Here is a 23,510-nt window from a genome sequence, read left to right as displayed (position 1 = left end):
CCAGACAGTCCAATCCTCAGGCCCAAGTGAAGGCAGTTGCAGGCTGAGCATGCATTTCCTTGGTCCTCAGGGTGGCATATGATTGCATTGGTGTTAGCTGTTCTAGGCAATTTGGTTCTTGGGTCGCCAGGTGGCTTGCTGACTTGCTCGGGTGCCAGCAGTGGCAGTGGGCCAGGTGGGTGGGTGGGTCCTTAGGACCCTGGGCAGTGGGCAGGGCACGAGTAATAGCAGTAGCCATAGCAGGACAACCCTCTAGCTCCCAAGTGGCCTGTGCTGGTATTGGTAGCAGCTGTGATGGGTGAGGAGGGCCAGTCTTGAGGCACACAGGTGGTGCATGCAGGTGGGTGCCTGCTATGCTGGTAGCTGCAGATTGAGTGGGCCTGTCCTCAATCCCGTGAGAGGAGTGCTCAGATGCCAATGGTGGTAAATGGGGCAGGGTGAACTCAAGGCTCTCAGATAATACATTTTGGTATTGGGAAGGATAAAGATGGGTCAGGTAGGTGTGTCCTCTGGCCCTCTGGTAGTGCATACAGGTGCTGGCTATGGTAGGCAGGGGTGGGGTGATCCCTAGGGCCCCAGTGGAATGTTTGGATGAGGACAGCAGTGGCTGTCATGGCCCTGCTCTTGGGTGGGTTGCTTTTAGTGGCAGCAGTCATAGACAGGCAGCTGGGGAGTATATGCTTTCACCCCAGTTGATGGCTGCAGGTAAGGTAGCCTGTCCTCAGGTCACTTGTAAGTGCACAGTGGCTCTGCTGCTGAGGTGGCAGGGTTGCTGCCAGTGGCTTGTGCTTTGGCCCTGGGTGCAGCAGCCAATAGTGGCAGTGGCTGTGCGTGTGGGAGTCTTCTCTCAGGGGACATGAAAACGCACAGAGGTTCCACTGGGAGTGGCAGGCTTGTTGCCAAGGCTCACGCTTTTGGCCTGGAGGCAGCAGCCAGCAGTGGTGATGGCTAAAGTTTAGGGATGCCAGTGGGGCTCCAGGAATGTGGAGATACAGGGGCTGTTGGACCTTATAGCACAATGCAGTCTGGTGAGGGCTGGGCTCTCAAAATAGCACCTTCCTGTAGCTTCTTAGGACTTGTGGGGGTGGTTGTGGGACCCAGTGTGAGCTCCTCTGGAGTAATACCATTGTACCGTCTCCAGGTAGCTACCTACGTTAGTTTCAGGGCCCACAATGGTCAAAGGGCTTTCCTATGGGTAGGGTTGCATGAGTCCATGGTGAGAATGTGGACCACAGGGAGCCCCTTACCTATCCTTCCCTGCATTGGGGAGCCTCTCCAGGATCCCAGCTGATCCTGGCCGAGAAAGCTGACTGATTTCCCTCTCCTTCCTTGCCTTAGGTATTTGTTGCCACTTCTTGGTTGAATTCCAGTGTTCTTTCTTAGATGATCTATTCAAAGTGTAATAATATACTTGCTATTTTGGTTCTTCTTTGTGGAGGAGGCAAGTACCAGATGCCTCTAGTCAGCCATCTTGAAGACTCTCTGTTCCTGATTCCTTGTTGAGCTATGTCGACAGATATTTCATCCCAGTTTTTCTGTTCTTCAGTCGCCCAATGTTGAGACTTTGGACATCTCTTGCTGAAGTCACCTAAGCTAGGTAACCAGAGGATGACTGAATTCTATGTAAGTACTAATTTATATCAGTACTAATAAATAAATTAGAAAGACATATACAAATTACCTAACCTGGGACTAGTAAAGACACAAACTCATGTTAGCAGGGCCACCATCACTAATTTAGTTAGATCTGCATTCTGAATATTCCCGAGGAATTCGGACCATGAGGCCTCTTGGCCTCTAGCATAAAACCAGTTGATATCAATAAATAGATAGTGATAAGATGACAACCATCAGCTTAATAACAGAGAAGGAAGAAGGTGAGGGGAAAGAAGAGGAGAGCAGCAGGAAAGAGAGGCCTTTACTCAGCCCTTTTTCTATTTTCCAGGTCATAGGGCAGGGACAAACATCTTTGAATACAACCTCTATGTGGTTAATCGATCCCTCATTTACAAAGTCCAGGTTTGATTACACAAATAATTGTCTTCTATTCTATTCTAGCCCAACCCAATCACAGTTCTTTTTGTAACTCTTTGAATCTTTTCTTGGTGTACAGACTTTGTGGCCAATTTAACAAGGTCTGTGAAAGTGAGTTAGTTTTACACGTGCTGTTTAATTTGGTGTGCCTTACAAGTTACATGGAATATCTGGAATTACACTAGTATTGCTAGAAAGACCTGATAACTCAGCCATTCGTTTCTTCCAATCACATCTGAAAAATCACTTTTCTCTTTGCTTCTAAATGTTTTGCTCCCATGTGGTTATTTAATTCTGCAAATGGCACAGGGACAAAATTTTTATGACTAATAATGTGCAAGCAAATGTGTGTTCCATCTGATGTGTGGGCGACCTCTCTGGTATGATATAACTTAGTATGCTGTTGTATTTGTCAAGTGCTTGGATATACAGGTAACAGGGTAGTAAATGTGCTTACATTACATGTGCTTGGTCTTAGATGTGATCCATAGAATTGCTTTGAGGAAAGCTAAATTCCCCATTACCTAGAACAAAATGCATTTGGATGTACCCACTGTACCTATGATCAAAGCAATATTCATGCATGATATTCTGGGGGTGCATGAAGAAGCAGGGTTGACATAATGCAGAAGATCTTTAGACCTACCTTGAGTCCTAATGGGAGGAAACCTCCATCTGATTTTCAGATAATACATGTTCTTTTCACTCAATTCCAGTGGCTGTCCTAGGGCATTTTTTCCCCTAGGGGATGTTTGGCAAAGTCTAGAGACAATTTTGGTTGTCATAATGGCAAGGGATGCTACTGGCTAAACATCTTGCAACACTTAGCGTCCTACTCTGCTAAATGTCTTACAATGGACAGAACATGTCCTTCATCTCCAATCCAAAATTATACAGTCCAAAATGTCAACAGTGCCAAAGTTGAGAACCCCATTCCATTCAATCAGTCATTTATCCATTTTACTGATCTAGGCTGAAATTTATTTTATTTATTTATTTATTTATTTATTTATTTATTTATTTATTGAGACGGAGTCTCGCTCTGTCGCCCAGGCTGGAGTGCAGTGGCCGGATCTCAGCTCACTGCAAGCTCGGCCTCCCGGGTTTACGCCATTCTCCTGCCTCAGCCTCCCAAGTAGCTGGGACTACAGGCGCCCGCCGCCTCGCCCAGCTAGTTTTTTTTTGTATTTTTTAGTAGAGACGGGGTTTCACCATGTTAGCCAGGATGGTCTCGATTTCCTGACCTCGTGATCCGCCCATCTCGGCCTCCCAAAGTGCTGGGATTACAGGCTTGAGCCACCGCGCCCGGCCTAGGCTGAAATTTAAAATGGCACAATACCAGATAGCACAGTGTAATTTTGTCTAGATAATAATTTCTCTAAGAGGGATAGAGACAGAGATGCTGTACTTGCTAGTTCTTGGAGTTGCTCATAGAAGGATCAGGCTAGTGGATCTCAGGACAAACATTTTCTCTCCAGAGCCATCTCCTAACTTCCTGCTGGCAGTGTGCTGTGGAGCCCTGAGAACCAACTGGCAGTGATCAGTGTTATTTGCTTTGATGTATTCCTGAGGCTGGAGGGATTGTTGAACTATATGAGTGACACATGCCTGGAGGAGAAGAGTATTATAATTCACAAAAGGGAGAAGGAGACTAATTAGAGTAGATCAAAAACAGAACATACCGTGGGAAACATTCAGGGCACAAAATCATCCAGCAAGCTGATGTATGCACACCAAGATCCATGAAAGACGAATAGGGAATCCTGCGGTTTACAAGTTCGTGGGCGACCGCAGGACAACGTGAAACAGGAGAATTTCACAAACAACTGTGATCCTCCATGGTTTCTGTTCTGTTCTTATTTCTTCTGCAGCATGGCTAAAGATTTTAGAACTTAATTTTCATATGTAGTTGCCAGAAAGTGACTTTAGCTTTGGAGAGAACTGAGTTGCAATCCTAGTTCTACTGCATATAAACTATGTGCTCTTAGGCAAGTTATCTAGCTTTTTTAAACCTTAGTGTCCTCATCTATAAAATGAGGAAAATGATACCTGCCTGTTGTGAAGATGAAAGGAGACAGAGTTTGTGAATGTGCTCGCACCATCTTGGCATGTCCCAGGTGCTTGAAGAATACTCACCCAACTCTTTTGCTCTTGGAGCAGAAGCAACGTCAAATCTCTCCGTTCTACCAAAATGTTGAGCTTTTCAGAATCACTTTCTTATAAGTTTAGGAAGCTCTTCAGAGTGCAATTCACCATCTAGAATCCCTCAGTGGGGGTGGGAGGATAAACAATTGTACTGACATTTAACAGTGTTCTGGGTTTTTCTGTTGTTGGGTAGGGCTCAGTGAGGAGAGAAACGGGAGGAGGAAGAACGCCAAACATGATTCAAGAGGTTCATGGATTGGAAAACAGGGATCTCTAGGAACAGACTCGCTGCTATTTTACCCTCTCAGAGAGTTTCTCAAAGCCTGGTGCATCCATATGGGTTCTAATTTGTATCTTGCATAGTAGTACCTCATTTTTTATAGGAAGATCAGCTCTCTTAAAATAGAGTAAGAACCAAGACAACAACCAATTCATGCATAGGGAGAGTCCAGATGGATATCATGCTATAAAATCTGTACACCATTTGAGGAGAGCCTCATGCTACCATAATCAGGGCTGCCTTACAACCCTATTTTACATACAATTAAACCTTTTGATCTAAGTTACAAGCCAATTATCTCGCTGCAACCAGCAAATTAAAATAAGGGGAAGATACTAAAGATGCTTCTTTGACAAAAGCAAGGAATGGCAGTTCTCTTGAGCAGAGATTTAAGTTTACATACTTCACACAGAACAGGTTGAACATAATAGTAATTTTTATAGCAATAAACATTCATTCTCACTGAGAAAGGTGAGATGATTTTGAGTGTCTTCTGTTTAAGGGCATGGGAAATTTCTCTTCAAAATATTTATATAAATAGATACATAGGTAGATATGGCTTTACAGCTTAAAGACATAAAGATATAGGCTAGACTAATCATTGAGGAATAATTCAGTATGCCGGAATATGGGCAATTAGAGTGCACCCTACAAATACTTCCTGTAGTCCCAGGACATTGGTGCATTCTTAACCTAGGAAGTCAGGGGCTCAGAAGCTAACTATTACTTTCAAGTGGATACATTTAGGTGCTTCAGTTTCTCTTCTTGTAAAATGCAAATAAATTGAGGTCAAGAGAGATGATTGGAGAATGCTCCGAGATCTATAGCTAAGAAGGAGGGGGGAGCATGGCCAGGTGCAGTGGTTCATGCTTACAATCCCAGCACTTTGGGAGGCCGAGATGGGCAGATCATGAGGTCAAGAGATTGAAGCCATCCTGGCCAACATAGTGAAAGCCTGTCTCTATTAAAAATACAAAAATTAGCCAGGCATGGCAGCGCACACCTGTAGTCCCAGCTACTCGGGAGACTGTGGCAGGAGAATCTCTTGAACATGGGAGGTGGAGGTTGCAGTGAGCCGAGATTGCACCACTGCACTCCAGCCTGGCAACAGAGCGAGACTCCATCTCAAACAAACAAACAAACACACAAAATCAAGGAAGGGGAGCATGTTGAAGTGAGAGTATCTATCATATTTAAGGTCCTTCTCTTTTTTGATTAAACATCTCTGGTTGTAGAATGGATATTGGTTGCCTGAAAGTATTAAAATGAAAGGAGTTCATTTTATACTTTCAGGCAATCTACTACAACTCCTTGGTATACCTAGTAGGTACTCATTAAATATTACTATTAATGTAAAATACAGTACTGTAATAATAATAATCAGGGGTAGACCTAGGTTCTGGGGGGCCTGAAGCTTATACAACTTTGGATCTCTCCTTAAGGAGAATAATACAAAACTACAAATACAAAATTAAGTATGAATAAGGACATTTATCTAGAATAAGAAACTTTTACAAAGCAATGATTTTTAAAAAGCTGACAAATACCAAAGCTTCACAAAATCAGAAAAATAATGTATTTTTAAATTGACTTCCTGGCATTGCTTTATAATCCTTTTTTCTCATATCTTTTTTGGCTGAATTTTCTTTGATTGCTCTATTCATATGACATTTTATATAATACCATTTTCTGTAGAGAAAATAAGGATAATTCAACCTCTTCTGTAGCATGGTTGATCAAAATTTGTTTTTTGCTACTGACAATTAAAGAAAAATTTCTTTCAGCTCCACAATTTGTTTTTTTTTGGGGTAATATCAAGTAAACATTTGGGATTATTGTCAAATTTGAGAAAACTTCTATCAAGCTTCTTTTAAGAGCTGTGAGTTTTGAAAGAGCATTTTATAAAGCAGATTCCAGCTCTGTCCATTGCATGCTGCATTTCTCCTCTATGGCTCACATCCAGTGCTAGACGCTGAAGGCAATGTGCTCATGACCACGGGACCTTCGTGTTATGATGCTGGTGAGTCTGCACAGGTCGTGATGCTCCTAGAAGCCATTGCTGCAATCAGATGGCCAGCAGTAACTTAGTTATCCACAAAAGTTCCTGCAAATCATACAAATAAATTTCATTAAACCCAAGCTAAATAGATCCTCAACTCAACTCCAATACCACCCACACAGGAATCTTAATTGTGGCTAAAACACCTTCCTCCTGCTAGTGGTACAAAATCATACGCCTATGTAAACACATGACTGGGACTCCATCAGGTATTGAAAGAATCCCATGCAAGTGAGGGACTCCAAAGCTTTAGCTGCATAAGATTTATGGTAACTCTACTTCTGATAGTGACAAATAGCACTGAGGAGAAAATTACAGTTGACCCTTAAACAACATTGGAGGTTAGGGGTACTGACCCCCATGCAGTAGAAATTACATGTATAAGTTTTGACTCCCCCAAACTTAAATTCTAATAGCCTATTGTTGACTGGAAGCCTTACTGATAATGTAAACAGTGGAGTAACACATATTTTGTATGTTATATGTATTGTATAGTGTATTCTTACAACCAAGTAAGCTAGAGAAAACAAAGTGTTATTAAAAATTATAAGAAAGAAAAATATATTTATTAAGTGGGAGTGGATCATCTTAAAGGTCTTCATCCTCATCTTTACTTTAAGTAGGTTGATAAGGAGAAGGAAGAGGAGGGGTTAGTCTTGCTGTCTCAGTGGTGGCAGAGGGGGAAGAAAATCCATGTATAAGTGGACCTGCACAGTTCAAACCCATGCTATCCAAGGGCCAACTCTAGTAGAACTGGGCCACCAGTTTGCTCAAGAACTAGCTGTGTGACCTAAGGTTAATCATTTTATTTTTTATGGACCTGGATTTCCCATCTTTAAAGTGAGAAGTTCAAATTAGGGGATGTGTAATGTTCCTGATACCCACAACGATGTGTGATTCTGTGAACACTTTCTGAACAAGCCTAGCAGCGTCAAGGCAGATGGGGAAGAGCAAGAGGAAATAGTTATTCCTGCATTAAGGACCATCCCTTCTCCCACTTTCTCCTCCCACTTTCTCCTCCGACAGAGGTTTGTTTAGCAAACAAATCCCGAGTTTTCCCAATACAGCCAAGCTATGAAAGCTCTGTACCACCCAGTATTGCTACAATGACCAATGTGACAGGTCTATCTTTTATTCTCCCAGGGGTGAGGCATGAGTAGAGAACTGAGCTGTCTGAATGACTTACCCAGGCATTTCTCTTTTGAAAGCCATCTAGGGCGGGAGGAGAATTGCCTGGAGGCAGCTGGGCTCAGGCCAATTCCCTGGTTGGTCCTGAGCATCTCCTGTTTTTGAGGTCCCTAGGAGTCAGACTGTAAGTTTGGGAGGATTCCATGACCTTCTCTCTTTACCTCTTGGCCTTTGATTCCTCTCCTTTGATGGATGGACTGGAAATGGGAGAAAGGTGGGTAGTGACTAGTCCTGCTTGCGCAGTATGTACTTTGAATGCTGCTTCAAGGAAGTCCTGGGAATAGCCAAGATTCTAGTGTGTGTGTGTGTTATGTAGAATAAATTCAGCTGCTAGAAGAGTGACCAGAGAGGAAATTCCTTTTTCTGAATGTTTGTATCTATTTTGGAATTTGGGTGTCAAGGTAGAGATGGGGAAAGCTTTTGCCTTTCCAAGCACAGAGGCTGACACACAGGCAAGGAACAACTGTTGTTGAAGTTGAAACCTCGTGGCTATTTCCCTTGGCCTGCTACCTTTGGTATGAGTGGGATAGAGGTACTCAGAAAAGAAATGACATTTGAATTACATTTTGAAGACCCAGTAGAAGTTCCTGGGAGATCAAGTTGGGAAAACATTTGTGTAATATCAAAAGGCATCCACTTACTTGTTAATATGGAACTGCTGGCAAATAGAGACTGTCCACTGATACAGGGGTCTCCAACCCTGTATGAGCAGTAGGCAAGTAAGCAGAGCTTCATCTGTATTTACAGCCACTCCCCATCTCTCACATTACCACCTGAGCTCTGCCTCCTGTCAGATTAGCAGTGGCATTAGATTCTCATAGGAGCACGAGCCCTGTCGTGAACTGCGCCTGTGAGGGATTTAGGTTGCGCTCTCCTTATGAGAATCTAATGCCTGATGATCTGTCATTGTTCCCCAACACCCCCAGATGGAACTGTCTAGTTGCAGGAAAACAAGCTCAGGGTTCCCACTGATTCTACATTATGGTGAGTTGTATAATTATTTCATTATATATTATAATGTAATAATAATAGAAAATAAAGTACACAATAAATGTAATGTGCTTGAATCTACTCAAAACTACCACCCCACACCCACCCTGTCAGTGAAAAAATTGTCTTCCACAAAACTAGTCCCTGGTGTCAAAAAGGCTGGGGAGTTCTGTACTGATAGAAAGGCTGATAACGACGTATGGGCATTTGTCATTCCACATCTTGTTCTTTGCATTTATCCATATATATGCATGTTTAAACAAAAAAGGACATGCTACACATACATTTTTGTATATTTAACACTATAACATGAATATCTTCTCACATTAATAAAAATGTCCTACAACAACATTATTATCAATGATTGAACATTATTCCATTGTATTGTGGCAATTTGTTTAATGTTAGGCATTTACAGTGTTTTCAATTTTTCACGATTAGCAACAGTGATGAAGTGATGAGGATCTTCGCAAATAGATGTTTGTCTCTATCCCTTGGGAATAATTGCAGTAAAATTGTTGGGTCAAAGGGTCTGTACATTTTAAAGGCTTTTGATTAAGTATTTCTAAATTACCCATCCAGGAAAGTTGTAGCAATTTACACTCTCTTCAGCAGTGTACGAGAATGCCTATTTCTTCTCACCCTCACCAGGGCTGGACTTTATCAGGCTTTTAAATCTCTCCCCATTTGAGAGGAGAAAGATGGTAATTCATTTTAATTTGCATTTCTTTGATTACTAATGTAATTGAGTTTTTTAAAAAATAAGCCCATTATCTATTTGAATTTCTACTTTTGTAAATTGCCTGTTATTTCTTTTAGGTAAGGGAAAGTTTTACTTTAGGAAAATTCCCCTTAAAACACTAGGGTCAGATTTTTACAAACATTATCTTTTGTTCTCACTTTTCAAAAACATGCCTCCCACTGGAAAAATGAAGAAACGATCTAAAAGGAGGAATGGTGTCTCTGTTAGTAAATGGTGAGTCTATCAGCAAAGGGACTGGGGTGGATTTTAGCTTTTCTGCTTCAGTTCCCAGCTGTTACCTCAGAGTTGGCTCTCAGCCTTCTTAGTTTCTGTTCAGTACCTTTCACCTCTTTATTTTTTCTTTTCTTTTTCTTTTCTTTTCTTTCTGTTTTATTTTTTTATTTTTTAAATTTTTAAATTTTTATTTTTTGAGACTGAGTCTTACTCTGTTGCCCAGGCTGGAGTCCAGTGGCATGATCTTGGCTCGCTGCAACCTCTGCCTCCTGGGTTCAAGCAATTCTCCTGCCTCAGCTTCCCAAGTAGCTAGGATTACAGGTGCCCACCACCACGCCTGGCTCTTTTGTATTTTTAGTAGAGATGGAGTTTCACCATGTTGGCCAGGCTGGTCTCGAACTCCTGACTTCAGGTAGTCCATGTGCCTTGGCCTCCCAAAGTGCTGGGATTACAGGTGTGAGCCACTGCACCTGGCCTACCTTTCACCTCTTTCACTTGCCTTTCATTTGAGCTATTTGAGTACCTGCATTATCATGCCCCATCCTAGGTTTTAAGCTCCTAAAAGGCAAGGAAAGTTTCTTCTTTACTCTATAATGGCCGTGCCACACCTAACACAGTCGCTTGTTCATCACAGGTGCTCACTATGTGAAGTGAACAAATAGGGAATGCCACTTCCCAATAGTACCATTTTACTACTAGGCAAGTTTGAGCTTTCTAGCCCTTCCTCAAACTTGCTAGGTAGTCTAAGAAAAACGACCCAACTTTACAGTGCTTATTCTCTATGCCCCAAAGGAAAGATTGGTAATATTTGTTTATAAGATGCTATGTGTTTTATTGGTTCTTTGAAAATACTGGGAATTACTGTGGAGCTAAAAAACAATTAAGAGCATTCTACACATAAGTCATTAACTACACTTGAAATAAAATATGTGAGTTACCAGTGACATTTCAAGGACTATATTTGTTAATAACTGAGGCTTAACAAATAGAAATTATTTATCAACCTGTCTGAAATGGGAATCCAATAGCTGTTTCTAGGCTTATTGAACAATCCAATTAAGGGACTCTTTATATATAACATGTTTGCCATTTTCCCATTTGAAATATTAAGATGATGTTATATTTAAAACCTGCAACTGGCTATTTGATAGTGGCTCTGTGTCTTCAGCCTTGGACCCTTGGGGGAGGTGAGTCTGCACTCTGCCTTGGCAAGGGGTCCAGAAGGAAGAACTCAGAGGTTTCACTTCCAGCTGAACTTATGGGAGGTGGCCTGTGTCATCTACTCTGGTCTGCTTGTGTGTGCCTGTCTGCAGAAGACACTCTCTGTTGTAGATCTAGTGGGACTCCTAGAGCCCTGCATTTGTGAAAAACAATAGGAACTTAGCTCCTTATGTCCCAAATGCTGACTCAACATCAATATGATGTAGATATCGTACTTCCATGATGGGAGTCCCTTTCCAAGATTTTAACCTCTAAAACAAAAAGTTTGGGAGATTCCAGGAAGGGTGTTTTTTCACTGATGTCACAATTCCATGCATATGAATCCTGTTGAAGTTGTAGGCCTTGCTGGCTTAAGGGTTCCACATAGTAGAATGTAGCCAATAACACAACTGTATGCTAGCTGAGGTTGGTGCAAATGACAATGCACACCACGCTTACCCACTTCAGAACTTTTATATGCATGCCAATTCGTATTCCCTCATGAGATGCTGAGGTCCAACCCTACAAGTCTGTTTCTCAGTGAATTCACTTGGAGCCTCGTTCTGATGAGATTCATTGTCAGAGTAGCCCGAGCTGTCAGTGAATTTGACTCTTTTGTCAGAATGTCTTTATTGAACTTCGTGATATGCTCTCATGTGAAAAGGGTTGAAAAAATTGTGGCTGCTAGTGGCGCTAACTGTTCACCATTGGGTTATGGATAAACACTGCGTGGTACCTCAAGTGAGGAAGACCTGAGGTAATATCTTGACAGCTAAAAAATAGATACTGGGATCTCAAAATGACACAATCAGACACTTTGTTTTCCTAAAAATATCCCTCTTGAAGGATGTTTGAGCCGTCTAGGTAGCATTGTGACATCCATCTTGCTTCTAATCCCATGATCCAGGGGAGTAACATAAAGTCACAGAGGTGGATTGTGACTGTGAAGATGAAATTTTAACAGTAACATCCACTTTATTCTAGTCTAGACCTGCCTGTTAAAAAATAGTACCACTAGGTTGTGCTAGAGTATAAACATAGCACGATGTGCGTTTCCTGCCAAATCTGTACTTTATTGGCTATTTCTTTCTTTCTTTTTCTTAAGAAAAAAAAATTCTCTGTTCTCTGTAACTTAGAAGAAGAACGTATCAGAAATATCATTGTGATCACTGTTGTTTGAAATGAAGGACCTTTGAATGATAATATTGTGATTTTTGTGAAGGCCAGAGGTAGTGAAATGCTCAGAATTATTTATACTTACTCCCAGATACCACTTAGTCACCTTCCAACGTCTGGTGCTCTGGGGTGAGGACTAATGCTCCTCTTCAGTTTTCTCATTGGCGCCTCATTTTCTGTCAACTTGCCAACACTGGAAAGCTCAAGGCTATCTCTCAGGTTCTCTTTCCTCTCTTCCCTGTGTACTTTCCTAGGGCGTCTTCCCCAGTCTCATACCGTGTGTATGTCAAGGGCAATGATGCCCCAGCTATATCTCTGGTCCTGACTTTTCCATGAAACTCCAGACTCATCTATCCAGGATGACCAAGCATTTCAGCCTTCTGGGACAGCTCTGCTTTATACCTACTCTCCTGTTATTAGTAGGACTCATTTCTCTCTCAGAAGATTTCTGTCATGTCATCCAAATACACGAGGTTGGTATTTAAGTCAGATCATGTCACTTTTCCAACTAAAATTCTTTTATAGGAAGGATAGTAAACAGTTGGGAACAATAATAAAATTGACCATATCACTAAAATAGGCAGGGAACCTAGAAGGTATTGAGTGCCATTGTGCTATGTTATTTGCATTTGTTCTCTCATTTAATTTAAACTTCATTTCAGCTCTGTTTTGTGAGTATTGCTCTAGGCAATTTCAGCTAAAGCAAAACACAACCAACCAACCAATCAAGAACAAAAATGTTAGGCTCAGAAAGATTAAAATAACTTGCTTAGGATTACGCAGCCAGTTAAGTATTAGAACTGGGTTTGAATCTTAGTTCTCTCTAGTGCTAAAGCCGAAGGATTATTTGTTTTTTCCAATTACTTTGTTGATGTGATGGCTAATTCATGTGTCAACCTGAGTGGGCTAAGGGATGTCCAGGTAGCTGGTAAAACATTATTTCTGGGGGGGTGTTTCCAGGAGAGATGAGCATTTGGTTCAGTAGGCTGAGTAGAGAAGATCCACTTTCATCAATGTGAATGGGCATAGTCTAATCTGTTGTGGGCCCGAATACAATACAAAGACAGAGGAATGATGAACTTACTCTCTCTTCCTGAGCTGGGACATTATAGCTCCTGGTTCTCTGGCCTTCACATTCTGGGACTTACACAAGCAGAGCAACCCCTACCCCCGATATCTTAGGTCTTCACACTCAACTAGGAGTTACACAGTCAGTTTCCCTGGTTCTTAGAACTTCGGACTTAGACTGAATTATATTAGCTTCTCCAGGTTGCAGATGACAGGTCATGGGACTTCTCAACCTCCATAATTACATGAGCCAATTATCACAATAAATCTCTCTCTCTGGTTCTGATTCTCAAGACAACCCTAATACATTTGACAGCCAAGCATCTTTCTTCATCTGGCCTCAGAAACACTTTTTTTTTTTTTTTTTAACATGTTTTCATGTTACTTAGGCTAGTTGCTTAGTGGTCTATCAATGGTCATCATCAAAGTCTTGTTGAAGAGTTTTCCTGTGTGATTGTATTGATTAGAATTAGATTTGGCTATGGATGATGGGAACTAAAATCACTATTTTATTCCTTTATTTAAGAATAAAGGAATTCTATTTCTTTATTTAAAGAAATCTGGAGGTGAGTGTTCTGGGGCTCCACACTCATGGCTCTGGTTTCCCTCCAGCCAATGTGATGCAATGATTACCTGCCTTAAGAACACCCCGGGCTCTGGGATGGCTGCTGGGAATCCCCCCTAAAATTGGTCTGTTACTAAGGAAAAAGGGGAGAAACCAGCAGTCTCTGCTCTCCTGACTGGCTTTGTTTTCTTTTATTTCTCATTATTTGAGACTTTGTTTTTCAGAAGAAGTCTGAGTATGTAAGGAATAAAGCCTAAAATGAGGTCTATTTGGCATCTGATTGACCTACCTATAATTTCCAATTTTCCCTGTGACTGTTTTGTTGAGCAAGTTTTGTAACTTCTATGACCTAGATACTTTACACAATTATCTCATTTAATTCTCACTAAAGCCTCCAAAGTAAGAATTATCTCTATTTTACAGATGAGGAAACCAAGGCTCGGAATGTGTTTTTAGTGCATATCAAACAATGTATAATGTGCAATGATTAACGCTTCAAGTATGCACAAGAGGTATTTGAAACTCTTCTTGACTTGTTTTAATCAAAAGTTTCCCTCCTGATCACCAAATGGGACACATAATCCTTCATTTTTTTTCTTTATCTAGGTTTTCACAGAAAAAACAAAAACAAACCAACAACAACTAAGCCTAATGTGATTAGAGATGATAGAAGAATGTCATGGTTTAAAAAAATTCACATGCATGCAATCCAACCCCAGGACGTGTGATTTGGTGATTGGGATGGGTGTGGGAGTCTGTAGTTGAGAAAGGTTATGTATAACTCCATTGGTGAGCTTCTGGCACAAGAATAACTGTCAAGAGTTGCTCTGCTGATCTTAGTTTGGTATCTTCTTGATTTGAAAAGTCTCTCCTTATTCCAGTGTTTGTGCTGTCATATTAAACTGCTATCTCTGAATTTCTTGTTACACTGACATTGTTACCATTCTCCTGTATGTCAATATAATGTTTCTTCTCAGAAATTCTCTCTTTCAAGAGATGGCTCTCACCTTTTCCTATGTGGACTCAGTGTCATTTTTAAAGGTGCTGCCAAGGCCTTTAAAAGCAGACTCTCATTGAGATGAACTAGGAGGGCCCTAGTTCATCTTGTTTTTCTCCCTTTGCTTTTCTCTGGAGTAAAGGCTGGTAGAGGAGAATGAGAAGAAAATTATTAAAAGTTCAAATTGGCAGGTAGGATTTCAAAGAACAAAAGTAATTGTATTCATGACACGTCTCCCCTGTGTTTATGCTCACAAAAGGCTGTCTTCGCAAGAACTCTACAGCACCACGTACACTGTTGGCCCTCTGCAAATCAGTACCAATGACAACATCATAATTACACTTCAAAAACAAAGGCAACGAGAAGTTGCATCTTAAATATCCTTTGTTTGGTTGCTCTAGGAACTTCTGTTTGAGTACAGCATTGGAGAGCAGGTACAGGGGTTAAAAATATGCTCATAAAAATCTAGAACCCAGTGTCTTTTTGTTATATTCATAATAAATAAGAATGCTTTCCTGGAGGCTCAGTCATTAAGGGAGGTGATGGGGCAGGAAATGGGAGTTCTTCTTCTCTTGGATTCTGTTTATAATGCAGTCAAACAAGGGTAAGGAGACTTAGCTAAAGCTTTTTTTGGGCGGGGTGGGGAGGTGGGACTAGAAGGCAAATTTATGCTAATAATTAACCATGAATCTGTCAATTTCTCATGTATTGGGCTAAAAAGGGTCTCTTGGCATAAGCATAATAATAGCAACTCCCATTTATATAACATCTACTACTTACCAGACAGAGTACCAGGGACTTTATAGACATGATTTCAAGCTGCCACAGCAAAATTGTGGGTGAGTATTATGTAATACTCTGAGAGTCTCTGAGAGGGCACACAAGGGATGCATAGCTAGTAAGTGTTGATACCAAGATTTAAACCCACAGGGTCCAAAGTGCTTGCTCCTTTCTCTAGACTATTGGCTTGATTAGGACTCATTTTGTTGCAAGTAACTAAAGCCTAGTTCTGAATTTCGACCAACTCAACTTAAACCACACTCTGGGTTTAGTAAAGCTAATATAATTCAATTCCAGTTTACATATAAAAGAGAATTTGTTACAGAGATACGAAGGTTTCTCACCAGACACTAAAGTGAGTCTGTGTCTCCTGAGTGAATTGGAACCAGTGCTGAAGTGTAGGTAGGACTCACGCAGATTTTTGTCTTTGCTTTTTTTTGCACACCTCAGTTCACTTTTCCTTCTTGCTACAGAGGGGCTTCTTCTGGCTCCAATACTGCCAACAGTTGCTGAGTTCAGCATGATACTGTCAAGGCACCTGAAGAGACACCAGATTCAATAGTCGTGATAATGATTGGCCCAGCTTAAATGAGCTGCCTACCCCTGGACCCATTAACTGGGGCTAATGGGGAGGTTAAAACTATAGAAACATGATTGCCCCCACAATGGCCAGGTGGTATAAAAATGGAAGAGCATATCTCAGAAAAGTAGTTTGTGTGTGTGTGTGTGTGTGTGTGTGTGTGTGTGTGTATGTGTGTATGTATTTGCATGTTTGTCTGTATGTGGAAACTAGTAGACAAAAAGTTGTCCAGTATGACTGTGCAGACTGCAGGTATCTCCTGGTTGTGGGGTCCTAGTAGCTGCATAGTTTGCCACACATCACTTTTAATTCTATCCCTGTGGATGGCTCCCCACAAGGGACAAAAGTAGAAGGATTTGCGTGGTGCCTGAAGAAAGCCATGGAAGAAAACAATTTGTCCATAATCTGTTCTCAGCATCAAATCTAAATGTCTGTTAACTATTTATAAACTAACTCGATTTCCATTCATTCATGTACACATTATTCATTCATTCTCACACTCACTCCTTGTGAAGAGACCACCAAACAGGCTTTGTGTGAGCAACAAGGCTGTTTATTTCACCTGCGTGCAGGCGGGCGGAATCTGAAAAGAGAGTCAGAAAAGGGTGGTGGGATTATCATTAGTTCTTATAGGTTTTGGGATAGGCAGTGGAGTTAGGAGCAATGTATTGCGGGCAGCGGGTGGATCACACAAAGTACATTCTCAAGAGTGGGGAGAACTACAATGAACCTTCTTAAGGGTGGGGGAAATTACAAAGAACCTTCTTAAGGGTGGGGGAGATTAAAAAGTACATTGATCAGTTAGGGTGGGGCAGAAACAGATCACAATGGTGGAAGGTCATTAGTTAAGGCTATTTTCACTTCTTTTGTGGATCTTCAATTGCTTCAGGCCATCTGGATGTATACCTGCAAGTCACAGGGGATACATGGCTTAGCTTGGGCTCAGAGGCCTGACACATTCAAGTACTCATTTTTCATTTAATAAACTGAACACAAGAAACAAAGCCTCAAATATAGAGGCTGCCATTGCCTATAGGATAAAATCTAAACTCCCATTAAGGTCTGCATTCCCAGGTCATCTTTTGCTTTCCCCTGCATGTACTTGTGGCCCTAAGATATGTTGCAGTGTTCTTTTACCTTGTTTACTTGAAGATGAACACCTATTGGCTTTAAGGCAAAGTTCCAGCATTCTCTCCCCAGCCTTGTCTTTGCAACACTCTCCTTGCTCTTAATGCAAAGCTAAGTCACTCCTAATGTTACCATAGTACTCAGTGAGCCTGTCTTCAGGATGCTCATTAACCTGCAGTATACTTGTCTGTCAGTGAGAAGATGGTGTCTCCTGGAAACACTTTGTCAAATGCTAAAAAATTGTATTACGTATGCAAATCAATACTGATTGTGATGGTAGATGTGCCCTCCCTCTTAGACCTGACCTCATGGAGAAGAGCACAAGGTGCATGGGTAGATGCAGTGGCTGTGAACCACCTCCACTGCAGAACAGCTTGCACTTCTCTGTTTGTGGGTCTGTCTCCACCATTGTGCCACTGGCACAAATTGTTTCTCACTAATTGTGGATCCCTAGTGACTAGCAGAATTTTTGGCACATTTTTGTTTCTCAATAAAGGTCTTTTGGTTCAATGCAAAAATGAGTAAAATATAAGACAGGAACATTAAGTGCTATAGAAATATCTCCTTGGCATAATAAATGTGTTTCTGGTTTCTGCCCCAAGGATATAAGAAATTTTGGGCTCATGTATTTCCTACTACCTACTTCCCTCTCCCTTTCCCTTTATGTTCTTCTTTGCTTTTATGGATTTTTTTTTTTTTTTTTTTTTTTTAAGATGGAGTCCCACTCTGTTGCCCAGGCTGGAGTGCAGTGGCATGATCCCAACTCACTGCAACCTCTGCTTCCTGGGTTCAAGTGATTCTCCTGCCTCAGCCTCCTGAGTAGCTGGGACTACAGGCATGCACCACCATACCTGCCTAATATTTGTATTTTTTAGTAGAGACAGGGTTTCACCATGTTGGCCAGGCTGGTCTCGAACTCCTGACCTCAGGTGATCTGCCTGCCTCAATCTCCCAAAGTTCTGGGATTACAGGTGTGAGCTGCTGTGCTTGGCCTGCTTTTATCATTTTTTATTATAGAAAGGGTCTATAGTCATTTTAGAACAATTGAAAATTGAATAAGCAAAAATAATTTGTCATTTTACTATTAAGGAATAACAACTATTGACATCTACTTTCCCAGATATTTTTCTATGCCAAAAATATACATCAGTGTGGGTTATTTTTAAAACAAATTTAATCATCCCCTTTAAATAGAGATTAGGCAAATATGTAAATGTGCAAATCACAAAGAAATAGGTCTAAAAGGGATCTTATTTAAGATTAGAGTTTCAAACAGTAGTGTTTGCTGCTTTGGGAGATGCTAAGTTCCTTGTCCCTGGATGTATTTAAAAAACCAAAAAGATTAGAAACTTCCTCCTTTGCAAGTTGTAGGGATGATTCAAGTATTTGACAATAGTCATATTAAGGAACTAAAGTCTGAGTTTCTGATCTGTTTGGAGAATCCTCATGGATTCTAAGAGGAATCCACATTTCTAAAGTGTCTCCTGTGTTGACAGCCAGAAGACCTAGTGTTCTGCAGCCCTGTCTCAACCAGCATAATCCTGAAAGGCAGCCTCTCAGAGGTTAATCTTTGAACACACTCTTAGGTTTACTTACGCTTTTCAGGTTGACAGATGAATTTTCGTTCCACAATGTGGTGTACTTCAGTGTTGCCTAATGTAGTCATTGTGCAATTAGCATTAATTTAGTTATAAGATAAAATGAAACAAATTTGGCTTTTTGAAAAGGAGGACTTTCATACAAGGCCAAACTTAAGGGAAAGAAAGCCAGAGAACATTTCAACTCAAAAAGCAATTTGCTTTGCACAAGGAAGTCAGAAAATTACAGCCCATCATACCTAATTACTACACACATTTGCGTTTGAATGTGCGCTCTTCCTCCAAGGAACTGTCTCCAAGTTTCTTCCCCTTCACCTCTCGGCAACCAGAATCCACTGCTGATGGAAAATAGTCATTGGAGCAACAGGATATTGTCCGTTTCCCAACTTGGTCACAGGAGGTTCTGACAGATTGAGTGTTGTACAGGGTCCTGTTTCAAACGAAGTAATGGGCATGTGATCATGAAAAATAGGATAGAGGAGAATGTGGATATCCCCATAAAAACTGATGGAACGAAATGTAATTCTCCTTCAAACTTCAAGGATTTAAAGAATATGTGTAGATACTAACCCTCCAAGAGATAGTGCTTAATTCTATTCCTTCTTCTCAAGTGTGGGCTAGACATAGTGACTGCCTTCCAAGAAACAGAGTATAGAGAGCAAAAATAACGTCACAGTGCAGAAACATGGCATGCATCACTTAAGTGATAAACAAAGTGAAGACATCATCAGCTACATCATGTGTTTCTCAATAACCCTGGATATATAATGGAAAGGACCTCTGAAGGTCCATCATCCTCGTCTAATTAAAAAAAAAAATCAGACTAACCCAATTGGGGGCCATTCTACAGGTTACCTTTTCACTACTCCTCAATACAATCAAGGTTGTGGAAAAAAGGTATAAACCAAAAGTAAAATTTTAAGCCCCTTAACCAACTGAATGGACCCTTCCTCTTGGCCAAGAGCCTTCCAAAATTCATCTGAAAGACTAGTTCAGGCCATGATGGGAAGTGGGAGTTGAACATGTCTCATTATACCCTTCTTCCTTTGGAATTCAGGCACAGCTGACCAGCATTAACATTAAAACAGATCTTAAGACTGACGAGAGAGTTTTCATAGCAATAAGACACCAAATTCCAGCCTGACTCTAGTATAGCATCACATAACAGATAGCAGGCCCTGAAAGAAATCAAAGTATTTTATCCCAAAATATATGTATTTGACATATTTTGAAATGGTCCAGCAAAAAGCTGTCTATTGTGGGGAAAATCTGCAATTCTATAGAGAATCCCTATTCCTTTCTAGATCTTTTCCCTGCTCCAGGAGAGAATTAACGAAGAGTCAGGCACCTTATTAGGTCTGGTAAGAGATCTGAAGCCTGTTATATAGAGGTTTTGTCTGCATGAGAAAACCTTGGTCTCCAGAACCCCTTTGTCTTTTGTTTGTTTTTGTTGTTTTGAGACAGAGTCTTGCTCTGTTGCCCAGGCTGGAGTGCAGTGGCACAGTCACAGCTTACTGCAAACTCTGCCTCCCAGGTTCAAACAATTCTCCTGCCTTAGCCTCTTGAGTAGCTGGAATTACAGGTGCCTGCCACCATGCCTGGCTAATTTTTGTGTTTTTAGTAGATACGGGGTTTCACCATGTTGGCCAGGCTGGTCTCGAACTTCTGACCTGAGGTGATCCACCTGCCTCGGCCCCCCAAAGTGCTGGGATTACAGGTGTGAGCCACCACGCCCAACCCAGAACCCCTTTGTCTTAACTAAGACATTCCTTTCTATTGATCCCGGGCCTTTAGATAATAACTCTTTCAATAAATTGCCAATCAGAAAATGTTTGAATCCACCTATGACCTGGAAGCCCCTTCTTCTAGTTGTCTCACCTTTCTGGACCGAACCAATGTATATCTTACGTGTATTGATTGATGTTCTGTGTCTTCCTAAAGCGTATAAAACCAAGCTGTAGCCTGACCACCTTAAGCGCATGTTCTCAGGATCTCCTGGGGCTGTGTCATGGGCCACTGGTCACTTGTATTTGGTTCAGAGTAAATCCCTTCAAATATTTTACAGAGTTTGACTCTTTTTATCAACAAAAGAAGACTGAGAAACTGCCACAGACCAGAGGAGACTGGGGAGAGATAACAACCACATGCAACATGGTACACTGGGTGGGATATTGGATTGGAACAAGGACATTAGCGAAGCTGGTGAAATCCAGTCAAGTCCAGAGTTTAGTTAACGATAATGTACCAGGCCAGATGCGGTGCCTCACACTTATAATCCTAGCACTTTGGGAGGCCGAGGAAGGCAGATCACTTGAGGCCAGGAGTTTGAGATCAGCCTGGTCAACATGGCACAATCCCATCTCTACTGAAAATACAAAATGTAGCGGGGTGTTGTGGCAGGTGCCTGTAGTCCCAGCTACTCGGGAGGCTGAGGTAGGAGAATTGCTTGAACCCAAGAGGCAGAGGTTGCAGTGAGCTGAGTTTGCACCACTGCACTACAGCTTGGGCACCAGAGTGAGACTCTGTCTCAAACCAAAAAAATCAATAATGTACCAATGTCAGTTTTTTAGTTTTGACAAATGTATCAGGCTATTATAAGATGTTGACAATAAAACAACTGGTTATAAAGAAACTCTTTGTGCTATCTTTGTAACTTTTCCTTCAATCTAAAATTACTCTAAATTAAAAAGTTTATTAAAAATATTTTAAAGATTTTTTTTCTTTCCATGCAGACTTCTCTTTTGTTTCCTTAAGGGACTTGGTTCATGCCTCTGAAACCGACCCATTAGGTGGTTTTAAGGAAATCAGCATGTTCCTCACAAAGAGAGTCTACATTTTTGATTATATGGCTCAAACACCAGATTTTGGATGTAACTCTTAAGAGTAAATGGTTAGAGTAGCCATTCATTATCAACTGCTTGACAATTCACCATAGAGTCTGACAAACAGAAGGTCATAATGCTTAACCTAATTATGTAATTATGTGTACAGTCACTCACAACAGTCTATATAATGGCAGGGCACAATTATAGTTACTCTTAGTAAATGGGCATAAAGCTGATTGATGTTAGAATGGTAGACTTTATTTTGTGGAGGAGTTTAATAAAAAGGGGTTTCTAGAATTAAGATGTTCAAATATCTCTCCAAGTGCAATAATGCCTTTGCAGCATCTCTGAATCATGAGGAGCTCTCTGCTTGTGTTTGTCTAGCCAACCCACATCCACTTTGTGAGAGTGAAGAACTTTGGTTTTCAATCTTGGTGAATGTGTGCTTACTTTACATGATAGGTTGACTTCCTTGAAGAAAATGGGAGCCAACACTTAAGACAGAATCAGAAATAATCAATAAGGTTTTTGAAAGACGTTTCCACCCTGTGACAGCCATGGTTAACCAAGATAACTGTTGCCTATGTTTGGAAAGACCCTCTACTTCCTCACTGTCCATCACTGTTAATCTTATTTCCATGATGAAGCCTTTCATGATTAGACTTTCCCTTCCTCTCATACCTCTCCCTCAACTTCCATTAACCATCCTCATCCACTGAATTCAGTTTGCACTTGATCATGGTAACTTGTCAATATTTCTGTGTCCTTTTTGGCTTGTTTTGCAGCTGCGTTGAGAACTTCCATTCTGCGGCATCCTTTGAGTCCCCTTCATCCGGGGCTAAATGTATTGATGAGCATCTAATAGTTCTAATAAACAATTGATTAATGGATGTATAGAAGGACAGACAAATGGACATTCTGTCAAGTAACTGCTTATGATGGAAGCCACAACTCTCTATGACTGTATGTCCTGGTGACTTTCAATCAATAATTTTAAACTCATCCCTCTTCAACCTAGGCAGGGATCTCTCAGTATTAGTGTCCCAGCCGTGTGTCCCAGATTCATGGAAAGGATCAAAGTCCAAAGCAACTTCTATCATCATGACATTTACTTGATAATTCAACATAAGTGGAATTCCAGAAAAGAGGCATGAAACAAATTTGTACTCCTTAAGTGGGAGCATTGAACTAAGAGATCGTTGAATATCTCCTTAGTTTTTGGAATTCAGCCCTGGCAATTAGAGAAGAGATGCCTGATGTCCTCTTTATGGGTTATGTGATCCTACACAGCTGCAGATGCTTTTATGGACTATTAAAATTGTGACTTAACTGGCTAATTGCCAAACATTCATGGCTTTTAATAGACTATTTTCCTCTCGGTGTCCTGCTGTAATCTTTGATCCCTGAAGACTTGATCCATAGTGGAACTACCACCTTCATCCTTGGAAGCTCTTTTTTTTCTATTATCTTTCCCATTTACCCTCTTAACTAATTTAATTTTATAACCAAGCCTGCTGATACTGATTTTCTGGAATCTCTGTTTTTTTGGGGTGTGAACTATAAAAACGACAAAATATCATCAGTTTGTATTCAGCCTTATTTTCACCTAAAAACAGTTTACTCTTACCTGCTTCCTCTACTTCATGAAATATAATCTGGGTAAAGACTGAAGAACCTGGTATAAAATTATTGACAACCAAGAATCTATCTGAAGCAGGTGCAGTGTCCTTGGCAGAGTTCTAGGGTGACATCTGTGGGTCTTTGTTGCTCCAGGATGGAATGTTTATATTTCCAAAGAGATATACAGAATATTCATAAATAGATGGTAGAGTCTATATGAATTGAACAGTGCTTCAAGCACAAGTTCCTGTTGATGAGAAATGAGACCTCTCTAGGAGAATGTTTTATGACATTATCCATA

General features: G+C 40.9%; 1 protein-coding gene and 1 long non-coding RNA gene across 2 annotated transcripts in view; one reads left to right on the top strand and one right to left on the bottom strand.

Annotated features, from left to right (window-relative positions):
• LOC115897630 overlaps positions 1 to 13,246 on the bottom strand; it is a 33,835-nt gene extending 20,589 nt beyond the window's left edge. Inside the window, exons 1-3 of the long non-coding RNA XR_004057390.1 lie at positions 13,133 to 13,246; positions 6,417 to 6,505; positions 4,171 to 4,290 (exon numbers count right to left, since the gene is read on the bottom strand). This is a non-coding gene — a long non-coding RNA (uncharacterized LOC115897630). The remainder of the gene's footprint in view (positions 1 to 4,170; positions 4,291 to 6,416; positions 6,506 to 13,132) is intronic.
• Positions 1 to 23,510, top strand: part of LOC104669579 (cytosolic carboxypeptidase 4) — a 232,417-nt gene that overhangs the window by 24,028 nt on the left and 184,879 nt on the right. The window lies entirely within an intron of this gene.

This window comes from Rhinopithecus roxellana, chromosome 5, assembly GCF_007565055.1.
Source record: "Rhinopithecus roxellana isolate Shanxi Qingling chromosome 5, ASM756505v1, whole genome shotgun sequence".
NCBI classification, from domain to species: domain Eukaryota; kingdom Metazoa; phylum Chordata; class Mammalia; order Primates; family Cercopithecidae; genus Rhinopithecus; species Rhinopithecus roxellana.
The sequence above is the reverse complement of the archived record's forward strand: the minus strand, read 5'-3'. Positions and strand labels throughout refer to the sequence as shown.